The following is a 16,080-nucleotide window of genomic DNA, read 5'->3' on the forward strand; positions in this document are numbered from 1 at the left end:
GGCAGACGCTTAACGACTGAGCCACCCAGGCGCCCCTCCACATATTCTTATTTCTTTTGGGATAACCATCCTTGTACCTCTTCGCATTTTGATGGCTGTGATTTCATTTTAAAGGTGGAACAAAAACTCATGCCAGCAGGACCAATATTGTATTTGATTTTTTTTCATCTACCAGTTTCTTTATCATTAAGTCCCTACTCCCACCCACTCCAGAGTTTCTAGGTTCTTAGGGCTAAGTATTAATTGTATTTAGTTCTTAGTAATGTGCATTCTGTTTTCCCTTTCAACAGATATTTTTTACTTCACCGTACAATATGGTTCTGAACTGTTGTACCAATTATGACCGTGTCTTTTTTGGGTAGTCCTATCCTGATTTGTAAACATCACTGAAATATGTGTAAAACATTTTTTTGTTTACCTTGTGTTGGGTTAATTAACAGAAGCCCCCATGTACTGAACATTAACCTTTACTTCCCCTTTTCTGCCTGCCTTATGTTCTCCAGATTTCATTAGATATGGTATATTATGGCTTGTCCATGTTAGGCATTTAAGAAAATCATCTCTGTGGTCCCTTTGGTAACACATTTACTAAAAAAAATAATCTCTGAAGTATATACACTAAGTATAAAATATTTACTGAGTATAAATTTATACTAAGTATAAAATGTGAGACAACCCCTTTGAAATTGGAAAAAGTCTCAACCTTTGTAGCTTGTTAAAATAGGATTGAGGAGGATTCAGTTGTTAAGAAGGCAAAAGTAAACTGAAGTGCCAGCAGTATTGAGCAAGTTTCTTTTTTACATGACTGTTGGGTGTAAGTTTCGCCTAAGTCATTATTATTATCTTATGTGGTGAGTGGACGTTGGGGGCAGTGATGCCAAGACCTGACATCAATGAAAGTGGAATCTGGGGGTAGGAACCAGGATGGTAAAGGCAGAGGTGTGAATTTAAATGTGCAGTTGTCTCTGGAATGTCTGCAGTTTGGTGCCAGGTGTTTTCTGGGAGGTCATGTTGGTGCTAATCATAGACTGCCTTTCCTGCTGGATAGATGATGTCCCTAGAGAATAGGGCAGCACTACCTAACACACCATTTTAATTCTGCTATTGTATTGAATCGGTTGCCCTTTAGAAGAACATTTTAATTTGTGACCCAGGTTGATCCCTTGAAAAGATAAACAGGGTCACATAAGAATCCCAGATTAAATCCGTGGTGATAACTTTTTGTATTCCTGAACCCTGGACTTGTGTAACCAGTCGTGTACACCACATTTTCCCTTGAATAGCTGATATTTCCGACTTCTTCCCAATTCAGCGAAGCTGAAACTGAACTGGTCTCTCCCTTAAACCTATTCTTTCATAGTCCCCTTTCTCCCTTGATGACAAGTTTATCATCCCACCGGCTGTGCCCAAAGCCTCGGTCATCCTTGATTCTCCTTTTTCTCTTACTCCTTTCCTACTTGTCAGAAAATCTTACTGGCTCTACCTTCAAAATACATGCAGAATCTGTACTTCTCACTACCCTGGTCCAAACCATGATCCCCTCTGTCCTTTTTTTCTTTTACAAATTGTTCTCCACATAGGAGCTACTCTTCTAAAACTGCTCAGAACTCTTCAGTGATTGTGTTGCTCAGAGTAAAAGCCAGAGTCCCTCAAAGACACTCTAGGCCCCCTCATCTGTGTCCTGCACCTTCCTCCCCCTCCCCATTCCCCCTCCCATCTGTTGCTCTTAACCTCACTCATTCACTTTAGCCACTCTGGCCACCTTTCTTCTCTACAAATAAGCCTTGTACTTGCTGTTTTCCTCTGCCTGGAATTCTCATTTTCTGGATTGCAGGATTAGCTCATTTAGTTGCTTAAGTTCTTTTCTCAATTGTTCCCTTCTCATTGAGGCTTCCCCGACTGCTCTATCTACAATTTCAGCCCTGTCCTCATCCCCTTCCCCTGGTTTTAATTTTCTTTACAACACTTGTTACTTTCCACTTTATTATTTGTCTCTTTTCTTCCTTAGAATTTAAGCTTGGTGAGGGCCAGGAATTTTGTTTCCTTCACAGTTGTATCCTAGTACTTAAAGCAGTGTCTGATACATAGCAGGCATTCAGGCATTTGTTAAGTCATTCAGCGAATAAGCCCTTGTGGAAACTGAGATCTGGACAAATAGACCTTTATGCTTTTCTGAATTTCTAGATTTTTTACTTTCTTCCTAGCTTTCTGTATTTTTTACTTTACAAACTACCCCTGGGGCTTGACCCAGTGGGAGCCAACGTGACTTCTCCCTATTAGGAGAACAATACCTTAACATATAATGTATTATTTGTTTCAGGGGTACAGGTCTGTGATTCATCAGTCTTACACAATTCACAGCGCTCACCATAGCACATATCCTCCCCAGTGTCCATCACCCAGCCACCCCATCCTTCCCACCCCCCTCCACTCCAGTAACCCTCAGTTTGTTTCCTGAGATTAAGAGTCTCTTATGGGGGGTGCCTGGGTGGCTCAGCCGTTAAGTGTCTGCCTTCAGCTCAGGTCATGGTCCCAGGGTCCTGGGATTGAGCCCTGTGTTGGGCTCCCTGCTCAGCGGGAAGCCTGCTTCTCCCTCTCCCACTCCCCCTGCTTGTGTTCCCTCTCTCGCTGTCTCTCTCTCTGTCAAATAAATAAATAAAATCTTTAAAAAAAAAAAAAAAAGAGTCTCTTATGGTTTCTCTCCCTTTCTGGTTTCGTTTGTGTCCCCTGTTGAGAATCATTGACTTACGGGCTAAATCAGAATCTTATCAGTGAGCATGCTGAAATGGAATCATGAGGATTGTAGTCTGGGGTATTCCTGAGCAAAATTTTGATGTGTCTAAAAACTTAAAGGTTTTTTTTTTTTTTTTTAAAGATTTTATTTATTTGAGAGAGAGAAACAGCGACAGAGAGCATGAGCAGGGAGGAGAGGGAGAAGCAGGCTCTTGGCTCAGCAGGGAACCCGGTGCAGGGCTGATGCTGGGACTCCGGGATCATGACCTGAGCGGAAGGCAGACGCTTAACTGACTGAGCCACCCAGGCGCCCCATAACTTACATGATTCTTAAAACATAGGAAATATGTTAGAATTGACTTTTTCTTTTGGGTTGTCTGCAAAGATAGTTCTATTTGATCAAATATTTCCCCTCTTCTCATAACTGTATTGAAAATCAATATTTGTGGCTGTTATTTTCTGCCCTCACGCCAGTTGTATTTTGGCCCCTTGCCCGTGTACCGTGTCCTACATAGCCACTCCAGGGTGCCAGATGCAACTGTAGAAACACCTATGACTTAATATGGTGCTAAACATGTCAGAATATGTTTGTCTGTTTGCTTTCACTAATACTCTTTTTTCATTGTATTTTCTAATTTTTTAAATTTTTTTTACTTTTGTCATTTTTAACAAAAATTAGCAAGGTATAGGCTTATTACATTTAAAAATATTGTTTATTTTGGTATCATTATTAAGAATTATAGATATGAATGGTTTTTCTCAAGGAAGTAAACTATTAAGGTTGTGTAAATGTTTTTCTGGAAAAACAAATGTGTTGCAAAATGTAATGTTCAAGGTAATTTTTTTAATGGTGACTTTATTATTTAGTTTAGAGATATAGTGTGTCTGGTCAAATGAGTGTTGTACAATAATCCAAACAAAATTTTATTAACTTCGACAGAAGAAAAAGTCCTGTACAATTAGTTTTTGAGAGATGGAAATACTATGAACCGCAGTGATAATAAGGTGATGTATACCAAGGACAGTACCACATCAGAACAAAACAAAAGGAAATCTTTGACGTAAGATACAATGGCGATTTTACCTATTTATTAAGATGTCTTTGTGGCTGACTTTTTAACTTTAGAGGAAACTGAGGGCATATAAATTAGTGTAAGGAAAGAAATGGAAGAGGCTTCTATTCTCTAGTTTGGTGTTCTTTGGCTTTAAAAATTAATTTGCTGCACAGAGATACCTTACTGATGACTTACCTGAAGGCACAAAACATGAAATATCTTGCAAAATATGCTATTAGGGAGAGGAATTAGTGTCTAAAGTTGTATTTTTTAGGTGCCCACTACTGCTTGCTTTCACCGCCCCCCCCAGCCTTTTCTGATTTACACAACTGATTGAAATAGTGTAACAGGCAGATGCCTTCTGGCCCCCCAAGGCATTTGAATTCTAATCCCCAGAGTATATGAATGTGCTACTTTACATGGCAAAAGGGATCTTGCAGATGTAGTTAAATTAAGGACCCTCAAATGGAGAGAGATGACCTCCTGTTGTTTGGGTGGGCCCAGCATAATCATAAGGGTCCTTATAAACAAGAGGGAGACAGGAGAACATGTGTCACAGAAGGAGATATGACAGTGGAGCAACAGAGGTCTTAGTGGTGAGGGGCTGTGAGCTGAGGAATGCTGGCAGCCTCTATAAGCTGGAAAAGGCAAGGCTCCCCTAGACCCTTCCAAGGAGTACACTTTGGTTTTAGCCCAGTGAGAGCCGTGTGGAACTTCTGGTCTTGCCCAGATTTTAAGATAAAAGATATGAATTGTTTTAAGCCACTAAATTTGTAGTAATTTGTTAGAGCAGCAATAGGAAATTAATATGAACAGCATTTTTTTTTTTTTAATTACAAATATCAAGTCCAGGGTGTCATGTGTGTTTCTGATCTCTTGGTTATAAATCACAGGTTTCCATAATCCTGGCTTGGGTTTAGTTAATTTGGTAGAACTGCTCACAGAACTCAGGAAAACCTTTTACTTACTAGATGACTAGTTTATTATAAAAGGCTAGAACTCAGGAACTAGATGGAAGAGATGTAGAGAGCAAGGGAAGGGGCTTTCGATGTCCTGTTGGCTGCCACTCTCCCAGCACCTCCGCATGTTCAGCAGCCCGCAAGCTTACTGAGGCTTAATTACACAGGTAAGATCGATCAAATCATTGGCCACAGGTGAATAATTCACCCTCTAGCTCCTCTCCTTTCCCAGGAGGTAGGAGTGGGATGGTGCTGAAAGTTCCAACCCCTTAATCCCAAGGTTGGTTCCCTTGGCAACCAGCCCCCATCCTTAGGTGTTTTCCAGAAGTCACCTCATTAACATAAACTCAGAAGTGGAGAAAGGGACTTGTTTTATGAGTAACAAAAGACGTTCGGTTTTCCCTTTATGTCTCCGGAGCAATTTCAGGAACTGGGAACAAAACTAAATTTATTAACAAAAGATGCCCCTAGGGATCTTACTGAGGAAATTACAGGGGTTTTAGTAATTATGTGCCAGGAACAGTAGATATATATTTCTTAATCACAGTGGGTTTTTCTTTTTTAGTTAGTTTTCTTTTTTTGTTTTTGCTCTGTGTTTGAAAGGAGTACTGTTACAGGAACTTTTGAATAATGTTTGATGACTGTGAATATTAATGTTTTCAATCTTGCCTTTTTTCCAAGTCAACTAAATAAATATGCCTAAATGAAGCTGATTGTTGAGCCCCAAGATGGGGCTGCATGGTTAGGTCACATTATTTGTACGGTTTTTAGTATGACATTTCTGTAGTATGTTTGCTTTGCTTGTGTTTGCCTGTTTTCAGTTTGGTATACTACAGCTGTTCGGACAATCTGTTTTCCACCTTGAGAAGTTTTTCTGCCTTATGGATCGCCTTCGCGGCCATCGTCACTTCTGACTTGGTAGCCCAGTAGCAGGTCTTTGTTCTAATATTTAAGTTTTAGAGATCATCTTCTGGGAGTTCAGAGAGGGAGCTAATGAAATTGTTCACTGTTCTGATAGATTTTAGGTTATGGTTATTTTTTAAGTGCTGGATTTATTCCAGGATGCTAATGAACCATTTTGTTTGAGTATGAACTTGATTTTGTATTGGTACGAGACTGAGTGTTTTACTGAAAGATACTCTTCTGATTTTAGAGTCCTTTTTCCCTTAATACTTGGCTTTTTTTCCTTAATACAGGTAGAACCTGAAAAAACCTCTTGGAGGTCTTCATAGTCTTTGACATTTAAAACCATCACATTTTTAAAAAAAAAAAAGCATAAAAAAATAAAAATGGTTTGTTAAAATATCCTATTGAAAGCTTTTAATAGAATCCAAAATACATGCAGACTCCTGCAGCAGATCTTTGGCACTGTATCCATAAAAGGAAAGTAAGCTGCTGGAGTGCCGGCAATGCCTTGTATGTCCTTGGCTAACTCTCTGTGATGCTCCTACGTGGGCGCGTGTGTGTAGCTACCAAAACTGAGGTGTCTTCACTCCATACACATTCTGGCTTGTGAATCTCCTTCCTATCCAAGGTAGTTGATGTTATAGGTAATAGAATTATTTTTAGCACTGTGAATGGAGTATCTCTTCAGATAGCTTTTGTCTTGTTTTTCTTCAAGTTTCTAAGGATTTTCTCTTGTGATTGGAACTCTGGATATAAAAATTTTATGTTACGATTTTTAAGAAAATTGTGATAATTCTCAGCAATGTCAAAGACTCCGATCAGTAGGGAACATGCACATACTTTGTTTCTCCTGGCCAGTTCATTCTGGCTTTTGAAAGTGCTTCCTGACACCTGGGATGAGAAAGAAGTTTCTAGGAATGAGTGTGTCTCTTAAGGCAAATGGATGGGAATGGCAGAAATAGAGCCCCCGTGGCATACTTCTGGTTGCCTTTAGTCTGAGACGCAATATCTGTCTTTTAGAAATGATTGATTACACTGGCCTGCCAACTAATAATGTGCCTCCTTATGCTGAGAGTGGGAGTCCGTCAGGTGATTTTTGATTCTGTGGTACTGACATTTGAATATGCATTATTGATTTAGTAAAGGCTTTCATTTTTAAAAAGCATTATATTAAATGAACACATTGAGTTATGAAATCCAAATGTATTGTTTAAATATTAAATATAAAAAGATGTGTTTAGACTCAGCGAACTTTACTGTTTACCATAAAATAACTTTAATTTAAAACATTTATTAAAGAAAACTATTAAAAAAATCAAGCAGTAGAGAGGGAAGAGTTTATAAAGAAAAACAAATTTTTCTTTTTTTCACTCCCAGTCCTGCTGTGCAGAGACAGCTTTTTCCCCCATCAACCTTTTATTGTGAGAAATTTCAAAACCTGCAGAAGAGTAGAAGTATAACTATATTATATGCCTTTGACTTACATTTTCCAGTTGTTAATACTTTGCCACATTTACTCTCTATTTGTCTTTCTGTTTCTCCTGAACCATTTGAGAGGTAATTGCAGATGTTGTGACGTTTTGCCCCTAAATAGTTCAGCATATATGTCCTAAAAACAAAGACATTTTCCCTGCATAACTACATAATATGATTATCCAGAAAATTTAATATTCAAAGTCCATATTCAGTTTCACTGATAGCTATTGATCCAACCCCATTCAATCAAGGATTGTACATTTTAGCTATTAGTGTTCTCGCGTTAGGCCCCTCTTTTCTAAACAGTGCCTCAGATGGTTTTTGGTTTTGTTTATTCTTTCATGAGATAAACATTTTTTCTTTTCTTTTAAAGATTCTACCTATCTATTTGACAGAGAGATAAAGAGCACAAGTAGGCAGAGCGTCAGGGAGAGGGAGAAGCAGGCTCTCCCCTGAGCAGGGAGCCCGATGCGGGACTCGATTCCAGGATCCTGGGATCATGACCTGAACTGAAGGCAGACGCTTAACCAACTGAGCCCCCCAGGTGCCCCGAGATAAACATTTTCAAAGAGTCAAGGCAATTTTTTCACAGAATGACACTCAATTTGGAAATTAATAGATTAAATTAAAATATTTTATCTTTCTTTGGGGGGGAGGGAGGAATACTACATAGGTGATATTGTTTGAAACAACACCTCTAATATGTCTGAATTGTGTCCTTGTATCATTTTTTCTCTTTTTTAAAAATTTATTTTAACTGTGGTAAAATACATGTGACAAAATTTGCCATCTGAACCATTTTTTTTAAAAGATTTATTTTAGAGAGAGCACAAGTGGGAGGGGCAGGGAGAGGGAGAGAGAATCTCAAGCATTGACTCCCTACTAAGCGTGGAACCTGACACGGGGCTCAGTGTCAGGACCCTGAGGTCACTACCTGAGCCGAAACCAAGAGTCGACACGTGACTGACTGTACCACCCTGGTGCCCCACCAAGCATAACCATTTTTAAGTGTACGGTTCAGTGGCATTAAGTACATTCATATTGTGCAGTCATCACCACCATCCCTCTCTGGAACTTTTTCCGTTTTGCAAAACTGAACTCTGTATCCATGAACGGAGATCCCATCCCCCCCCCCCCCCAGCCCCCGGCAACCGCCACTCTCGTTTCTGTCCCTGTGCATTTGACTGCTCCCAGTACCTCACATAAGTGGAATCATGCGGTGTTTGTCCTTTTGTGACTGGCTTGTTTAATTTAGTGGAATGTCTTTAGAGTTCATTCATGTTGCAGCACATGTCAGAATTTGCTTCCTTTTTAAGGCTGAATAATATGTATATACCACATTTTGTTCATCTCTGGATGGACACATCAGTCTTCTTGTTTCATCAAGTTTAGACATTATGTACTGACTTCTTGTAACAGTATATGAGAGTTGGGTTCATTTTAAATAATAAAAGCAGAGCATGCTCATTGTAGAATATTTCAGAGATAAGCTATGAAAAAATAATAGTGTAAAGCATCTGTGTCTAGAAGAAATGTGTCATGTTATTGTGTATTTTCAGTTTTTTTACATTTACTTATTTTTATGTAATTGAAAGTGTACTTCTTTTGTTGAACTTTATATTTTGAAGTAATTAAAATGTTTTCATCTTTTAAAAAATGAATGTAACAGGACATTAAGTTGCTATACTTTAACTTGCCCCTTACTTAGGCTTTTGGGTTATTTGAACATTTTTTATTCTGATAAGCAAAATTATCAGCATTTCTAACTATTTTCTTAGATTCCCGGAAATGGGATTACATGATCAAACGATATGAACATACGCATATTGGTAAATAACTGCCTGGAAGAACTGCCCGGATTGTACCCCATCAGTGGGGTCAGAGCGACGTTGCGGCTGGGTCTTTGCTGGGGTTTATTAGTAAGGGAGGCATATTGTCTTGTTTAGTAATTTGTATTTTTCCCTGTGAATTGCTGATTTATGTCTTCTGTCCATTTTTCTGTTATTTTTAGCAAGTTATATGAAGTCTAAATATAAATAATACTTACACTAAAAACTTGTACCAGTCATATTTCCTGCAGATTCCTCCCCCCTTTTTTAAGTGTGGGGAGAATTATATTAATGACACTTTATCTTTGTTGTCTTACACAGTCTTTCAGATTGAACTAAGAATTAAAATTTTCTAAATTCCATTAATATTTATTTATTTATGATTTTATTTATTTATTTGTCGGAAAGAGAGAGCGCAAGCAGGGGGAGCAGCAGAGGGAGAGGGAGAAGCAGGCTCCCCACTGAGCAAGGAGCCTGATGCGGGACTCGATCCCAGGACCCTGGGATCATGACCTGAGCCGAAGGCAGACATGTAACTTCACTGAGCCACCCAGGCGTCCCTTTTAATATGACTTTAAATAAATTATTTCCCCATGGATTTGGGTGGTTCTATTATGCATAAAATGATTCTGCATCATTTGTTTTGAGGCTCTTTATTTTGACGTTTGTTTTTTACATCAGTATCATACTTTCGCTTAAGTAATTATGGCTTTATGTATTTAAAAATCTGATAAGGCAAGTGTTCATCCTGTTCCACCCTCCAATTGCTTTCCAGAATTGACTTAGTTTTTGCCTTTTCTTTATTGGTCCATTTATTTTCACACTTAGATATTCATAGAGTGTTTTCCCAAGCACTGTGAAGGAAGTCATGGCTCTCCGTGAGCTTGTGCTCTAGTAGAGGAAGATAAAATTCAGTAAGTCAATATAGTGTGATGAGTTTAGTAGAGGAAGGATAAGGTGCTAGAGGAGTGTATACCTTAATCTCATTTGAAGATCTGGAGAGGGCTTTAAGGAGGAAATGACATCTAAGCCAAAACCTTAAAGAGAAGAGGGAAGAATGTTTTGATCTGAGGGAATTGCGTGTGTGAAGACCCGTTAGACAAACTGATGGAGTTAGCAGGGTTGATGTGTAGTGTGGAAGCTCCGGGGTGATGCTGTGGGGTAATGCTGGACCTTTCAAGGCCTGTGGACCTGGTTAAGGAGTTTAGCTTTTAACATAAGGGCTGTGGTAAACATTCCGAAGAAGACTGCCTTAATCAGATTTGTAGTTTAGAAAGAACACTTCGGTCATAGTATGGAGACTAGATTGGAAGAGAACAGCACTAGAGGCAAGCTAACCACTTAAAAGAGAACATTACAGTAATCTTAGTGAGGGAGAGTGCAGTCTTGACCTAGGATAGAGGCAGTAGAGATGGGGTGGGGGATGTATTTGAGAGAGCCTTAAAAGGCAGGATTGACAAAACTTGGCAAAATTGATATGGGGGCTGAGGGGAGAGGAGTTAAGAAAGATGTCCAGGGTTTTGGTTTGGACACTTGGGGTTGGATCATTTTTCCTAAGCATAGGAGATGTGAAGTTCAGTTTTAGACAGGATGGTAGTGAGGCTGTCTAATGGGTTGTTGGATAGATGGGCCTGAAACTTTTGAGGAAAATCTCCCACTCCGTTTATATGGATACTTGTGTGGCCATAGGAGTTTACTGAGGCTGTGGAACTTTGTCTAGCAATGGCAAATAATAGGAACTTCCTTGTTTTGTGCTTCTACCTGGGAACCTTATCAAGATGGACTAAGTAACGTTTTAACATCTCTTCCATTTTGATGATTCTGTCCTGATTCTGTCAGTATCTTTGGCTAGAAGAAGAGTTACATGGACATATTATGAACAGTGTAATGTTATATGTCATAAGAGTTTTTCGTTTTGTAAACTAAGTCTTGCATGACTTGTAAAAGAGAGTGGACTAGACTATTCAATAATCCCTCCAGGCCTACCTAAAATGGTATAATTCTAAAAATCTAAAATTTGGTTTCAGATTCAGCCAGGATAACTTGGCCTTGTTGCAGGCAAAATTTTTACTTGCAGTCAGAAAACTTTTGGGACTTGATTTCAGTGGTGAAAGTGGATTTGACATATACTGTTTTATATAACTGGAACCCCAGGTTTTTAAGAACCTAATATCCCCTCAATTGACTCTTTGGGCAATATTTTCAGTGACCTTTGTAATTTGAACTCACGTTCATCTTCTTTAACTGTTAACACTGGCCCTCATCTCTGATCCCCTTCCCAAAGATAACTTTGTGACCTGTTCTTTTAAATCCTTCCATGGCGCTTTCAGCAGTATAATTCTTCCTGCATGGCGAGATCTTCTTTCTTCTGAAGGTATCTATCGATTCAGGTATTTTTTCATGACTTCGGGGATTTATATTTCCACAGCAGTTGGGTTGTTAACAGTCTAATCAGAGATGTAAAGACGTAAGAGCTCCAAAGTATAAATTATATTTGGCATAGTTTGTCATGATTAATAATAGAGTAGTTGAAAGCCTTAGTTAGAGATTATTTTGACTTCTCTATCATTGAATCTTTTATTCTAAAGAGGATGTTTTCATAATGGAGTGAGTTTATTGACTGAATTGAATAGAAGTTCATCTTGATATAGTATAATAGATTAAAGAATTTATTTCCAATTTGTGATTTTCATCTCAGTTTTTGAAAAGGTTATTGTTCTATAGCACTATTCTAGGAATAGAAGTGGTACCTTTTCACTTGCTGCCATTGGTTATGTGAATAATGCCTCCAGGAGGTGGTCTGGGCTGCTTACACTGTTCCTGAGATTACCACTGAGCTTGTGCCTACTTGAAGATACACTTAAAAATATTGAGGTCATTTTATTTAAAAAGCAGCTCATATTTGAATATTGAAGGAGTTAGCTATGAATATGAATATCTAAGCCAAGTTTGTGATCCAGCTATAGCCAAATGGTTAGGAATATAAAGAAAAAGTATTACTGGGTGGTATAGTTTTTTTTTTCTTTCTTTTTTTTTTTAATATGCAAAACCACCTAAGTGAATTAAACGCAGGGTAGAAGACAACTATCCAGACATTGTAGCCAGCGCATCTGCATCTTTCTACTGACCATGGTAAAGCACATTGTGAACATTACCACTTAAAACTAACTTTTCTCTTTAAGGGCTCCTGAAATTGTGCCAGCTGACTCCAAGTCCACCCTGACCCCACAGCATAAAGCATGCTGTGATGTCACAGCTACCATAGAACTCCAGGGTAGTGTTGAGCTGGCCCATGTGGGCTCAGGTAAGTCCTGGCTTTTTTTTACCATTTGGCATTCTTTTCAAAGTTAGTTACGATTATGATTTTATGTCATAAAAGAAAATAAGGCAAAACTTTGAAAACTGTGCCATATATGGGGGAAAAAATAAGTCTGTTTTCTAAACATCTATGAGCCAGCTCCATATTCTAACCAACGGAGTTCCATAGTAGCTGTGAAGTCCCCAGTGAGTTGTGACCTGTGGCTTCAAAATATGTTAAATTCCACTCCTGGCCCAGCTTCTAGGACAATATGAACTTTTTTTTTTTTTTTTTTAAACTTTATAGTTTGTAAGACGTAGTAACTTTCATTTACTCTTAGGTCTTAATGTTTTTAAAAGTATTTTAACACTTTGCATTATCTGTAATTATGCACCACTGCTTAGTTGGTTGTGTATTTCATTCAGTCAGTTTTGAGTGTATGATGATACTGTAGGTTAGTTTTATAAAGTTAATCTCAGAGTGTCTTCAGCTGTCCTTTTAATTTGCCTTCATAGCACGGAAGAAGAAGGGATAGAACATGTAATAGACATTTATTAAATTTTCAGAAAACATTACAAGAAAGACGCTTCAGTTACTCTCTTGGAGGCAGTGTGAGAGGTCAGTAACTAGGAAGCATGTATACATCACCTCTTCCGTTGGAATTGTTCTGGTTTTTCCTGGTCATGGTTACATGAAGTGAGATTTTATCCCTTGTGTTTATTTTGCTGTCTTTTCCTACCTATCAGCTCTTCTCCCCTCTTCCTACTTTCCTTTATCATACCCTGATATTAGAGGTGATAAAATTTTATGTGAAGAACTCAAAAGACATTTTGTAAGTTGTTTTGCATATAATCTTACACTTTTTTCCCCCCTAAGTAGAAAACATTTGGTAGCTAAAGCTTTACCTTATCTGAGTATGGGCCAGATCCTTTTAAATACCCTGTTTGCAGTGAAAACCAATCTGTCAAGAAACTGTGGACACGTTAATCAATAGCTGTCTTTGAACAATGTGTCATAAAGATAGACTAAACATTTGGACTGTTCAGTGAGAGTCTCATGAAATTTGTAATAAATGTACTTTGTCTCTGTAGCTGAAAACTCACTGGTAACCGAAACTAAGTTCTTAATTATAGTTAATGAAAAGAATGGAATCGTATGTTCCCAAAACATTAGATGATAATATATTTTTCTTTAAAATATTACTTTGTGCCTGTACTTACGTTTGTGTTTTTCATGTTCTAGAAGATTTGGAGGATTTTGTGCTGTGAAGAATAGAGTACAAACTCTCTATTCTCTTCATCCTCATTTTCTGCCCTCCTGGATTTGCTCCATGCTGGGGAGTGGCAGCATGCCCTATCTGCAGTTCAGTGCAGAGTTTGGGGTTGAAGGAAGTAATTGTTTTAGTATTTTCGATTTGGACGAATAGAAATCATGTTTTTTTTTTTTTATATATGTATCCTCTTTATTGAGCTACAATTCATATACTGTGCAGTTCACCATTTGAAGTTCTATTCATATTTAAAAAAAAAAATGCTTAATTTGAAGGCAGACTGTGTGACATTGTAAATCATAATTCCAAAGCACAGTTCGTCAACTTCCTTGTGCTATTTGGTCTGTTACCCTCCCCCCCTTGATTATGCTAGTTAGTTTCTAATTACAGAAATCCCTCACAAACATGACACAGGAAATGAATTCTTAAGCAAGACTTTCTAAGATGAGATTCTTCCAGATATCAGCTATATGGTGAGTTAGCTAAAAATAGTGAAGACGGTGATTTAGAAGTTGGTTGGCAGTCATCTTTGTCTTTGAGAAACAAAAGAAGGTGGGTGTGTGCGTGCGCATGCACGTGCCTAAATAGGTACACAGATGTATACATGTTCTGTTCAGGTCTTCCTCTGTATCTTCTCAGGTAAATTGATCGGTCTTTTTGGTCCTTGGGTGGCTTTTCTTATGTCATAAAGAAATTTTATAAATACACTTTATAAATATTTTACAGTTAAAAAACTGTATAAGGGGCAGTGATACTGAAGGCACCCAGAATAGTGACAGCTTTGGTAGGACCAACATGAAGAGCAGTTGCCTTCATACGGAAATACATGTACAGGGAAGGAAACAGAGCAGGGCATATTTAGTTCTAAAGAGAGGAACTACATTAGATTATTCATAAAGTTACGAGCTCTCTCTGATTATTCTCATCTGTTATTAAAACAAATTAAGCAGAAATTTTAGAGTTCTTTGTGTACTTGACTCTTTAACCATAGATTTGTTTTTATTTCAAGTAGGACTTTCTGTGTCTGTTTTTAAGGCTTGCCCTTTGGAGAAGATTCCTGCCAGCCGTATCACGTTTTAGCCCTGATGACTTCTCCAGGGCACTGGGCCTCCTAAGAGTGTGTTAAAGCCCTTTCCATAGTGGGGGTGGTACACAGTGACAGCTGTACTTAGGCATTTATAGTGAAGAATGTATTAACCTATGTGGCCATGAAAATAAAAGTTCCTGTAATAAGGTGTTCTCGTTTGATATCATGGATTTCTTCACCTGAAAAATGTCTGTGTCGGCGGCAGGGTGTCCTTTTATGGGGAGTGGGTCTAGATTTGCAGAAAGGATCTTTGACCGCAGAGTCTGAAAACTTTTGAAGCTGGCCTTTTATGGTCCACAAATGGGATGAGAAAGGACTGTTTTGAGTATAGGAATCATGTTTGTACTGTCTGTGTTTCTCACATTGCCTAGCACAGTGCTTTGCATGTCATGGGTGTTCAGTGAACATGGGAATTATTTTAAAGTTTTGCTATTTTTAATAACTGGGAGAAATTGTTGCATTGTACCAATCTGTTATACTCCAAGGAGTAGCCCTTATTTCTCTAATTCCTAATTCAAGATGGCAATTAAAAAATGGTTCTTTAAAAAATACACTAAGAATATTTTTAGCTGGTCTTAGCATTTTACCCAACAAACAAATTTTTCCTGATATAACTTAGGACACACTTAAAATTATTTGGTCCTTCAGTCTTGAGGTGTGTGTGTGTGTGTAACACTCTTTGTGGTTAAATTTGAAGCTTATCTACACCTTTATATTTGCCAGGGGTATTTATTCGTAGATGTGTACTGTACTGCTTAGTAAATAGGATTACTGTCTTCACCTAATATTAATTTGTGTTAAGTTTAGTAACATGGGTTAGTGGGAACAGAAAGTTCTTTATGGATTGGGAAAAATGATACTTGTTTTATCTCTCTACCCCCAACTGGTTTGTAATGTTTTATTTTAGCATATTTTTTGTTCTAACTCATCTGGTTCAAGTTTTACTGTATTAATACTTAATGAGTGTAAGGAAGACTTGGCTTTGAGAGGTTCTGAAATCAAAATGTTGCTAACTTTAACTTATATTGAAAATGGTTTTAATTGCTCTGAATTGTTTCATACCTAAACAGCAATATGGAAGGCTCAGCATCTGTTTTGATTCAGCTTAAAAAATGCAGTTGTAAAGGGCAAGAGCCCAAAGCCAACAGGAGGCACATCCCCGTCTCCTTGGTTTCTGCAGAGTCAGGACCAGACAGGAGTTTAGTGTCTTCTGTAAAGTCTAGTTTCTCATACTAGGATTACTGATCTCTTTGATCCAATTAATATATTCTAATGATTCCTCTAAGCCTCGAGCATGGAGCCAGCGCTGATGTGAAGGTAAGTACCTAAATAGGTAGTTCTAGTTCTGGAAAGAAATTAAAGGGAGAGGATTACATCAGTTTTCCTTAATATTTAGGACATTTAAATATGTTGTCCCGGGGTCCAGAAATCCTAGAGAAACACTTAAAAGGGTTTAGAGTGAATGCA

At 38.1% G+C, this 16,080-nt stretch overlaps 1 protein-coding gene across 1 annotated transcript in view; it reads left to right on the top strand.

Annotated features, from left to right (window-relative positions):
- Positions 1-16,080, top strand: part of ZRANB1 (zinc finger RANBP2-type containing 1) — a 61,973-nt gene that overhangs the window by 27,286 nt on the left and 18,607 nt on the right. The window lies entirely within an intron of this gene.

The sequence above is a fragment of the Phoca vitulina genome, unplaced genomic scaffold (genome assembly GCF_004348235.1).
Source record: "Phoca vitulina isolate PV1807 unplaced genomic scaffold, GSC_HSeal_1.0 scaffold28, whole genome shotgun sequence".
Lineage (NCBI taxonomy): Eukaryota > Metazoa > Chordata > Mammalia > Carnivora > Phocidae > Phoca > Phoca vitulina.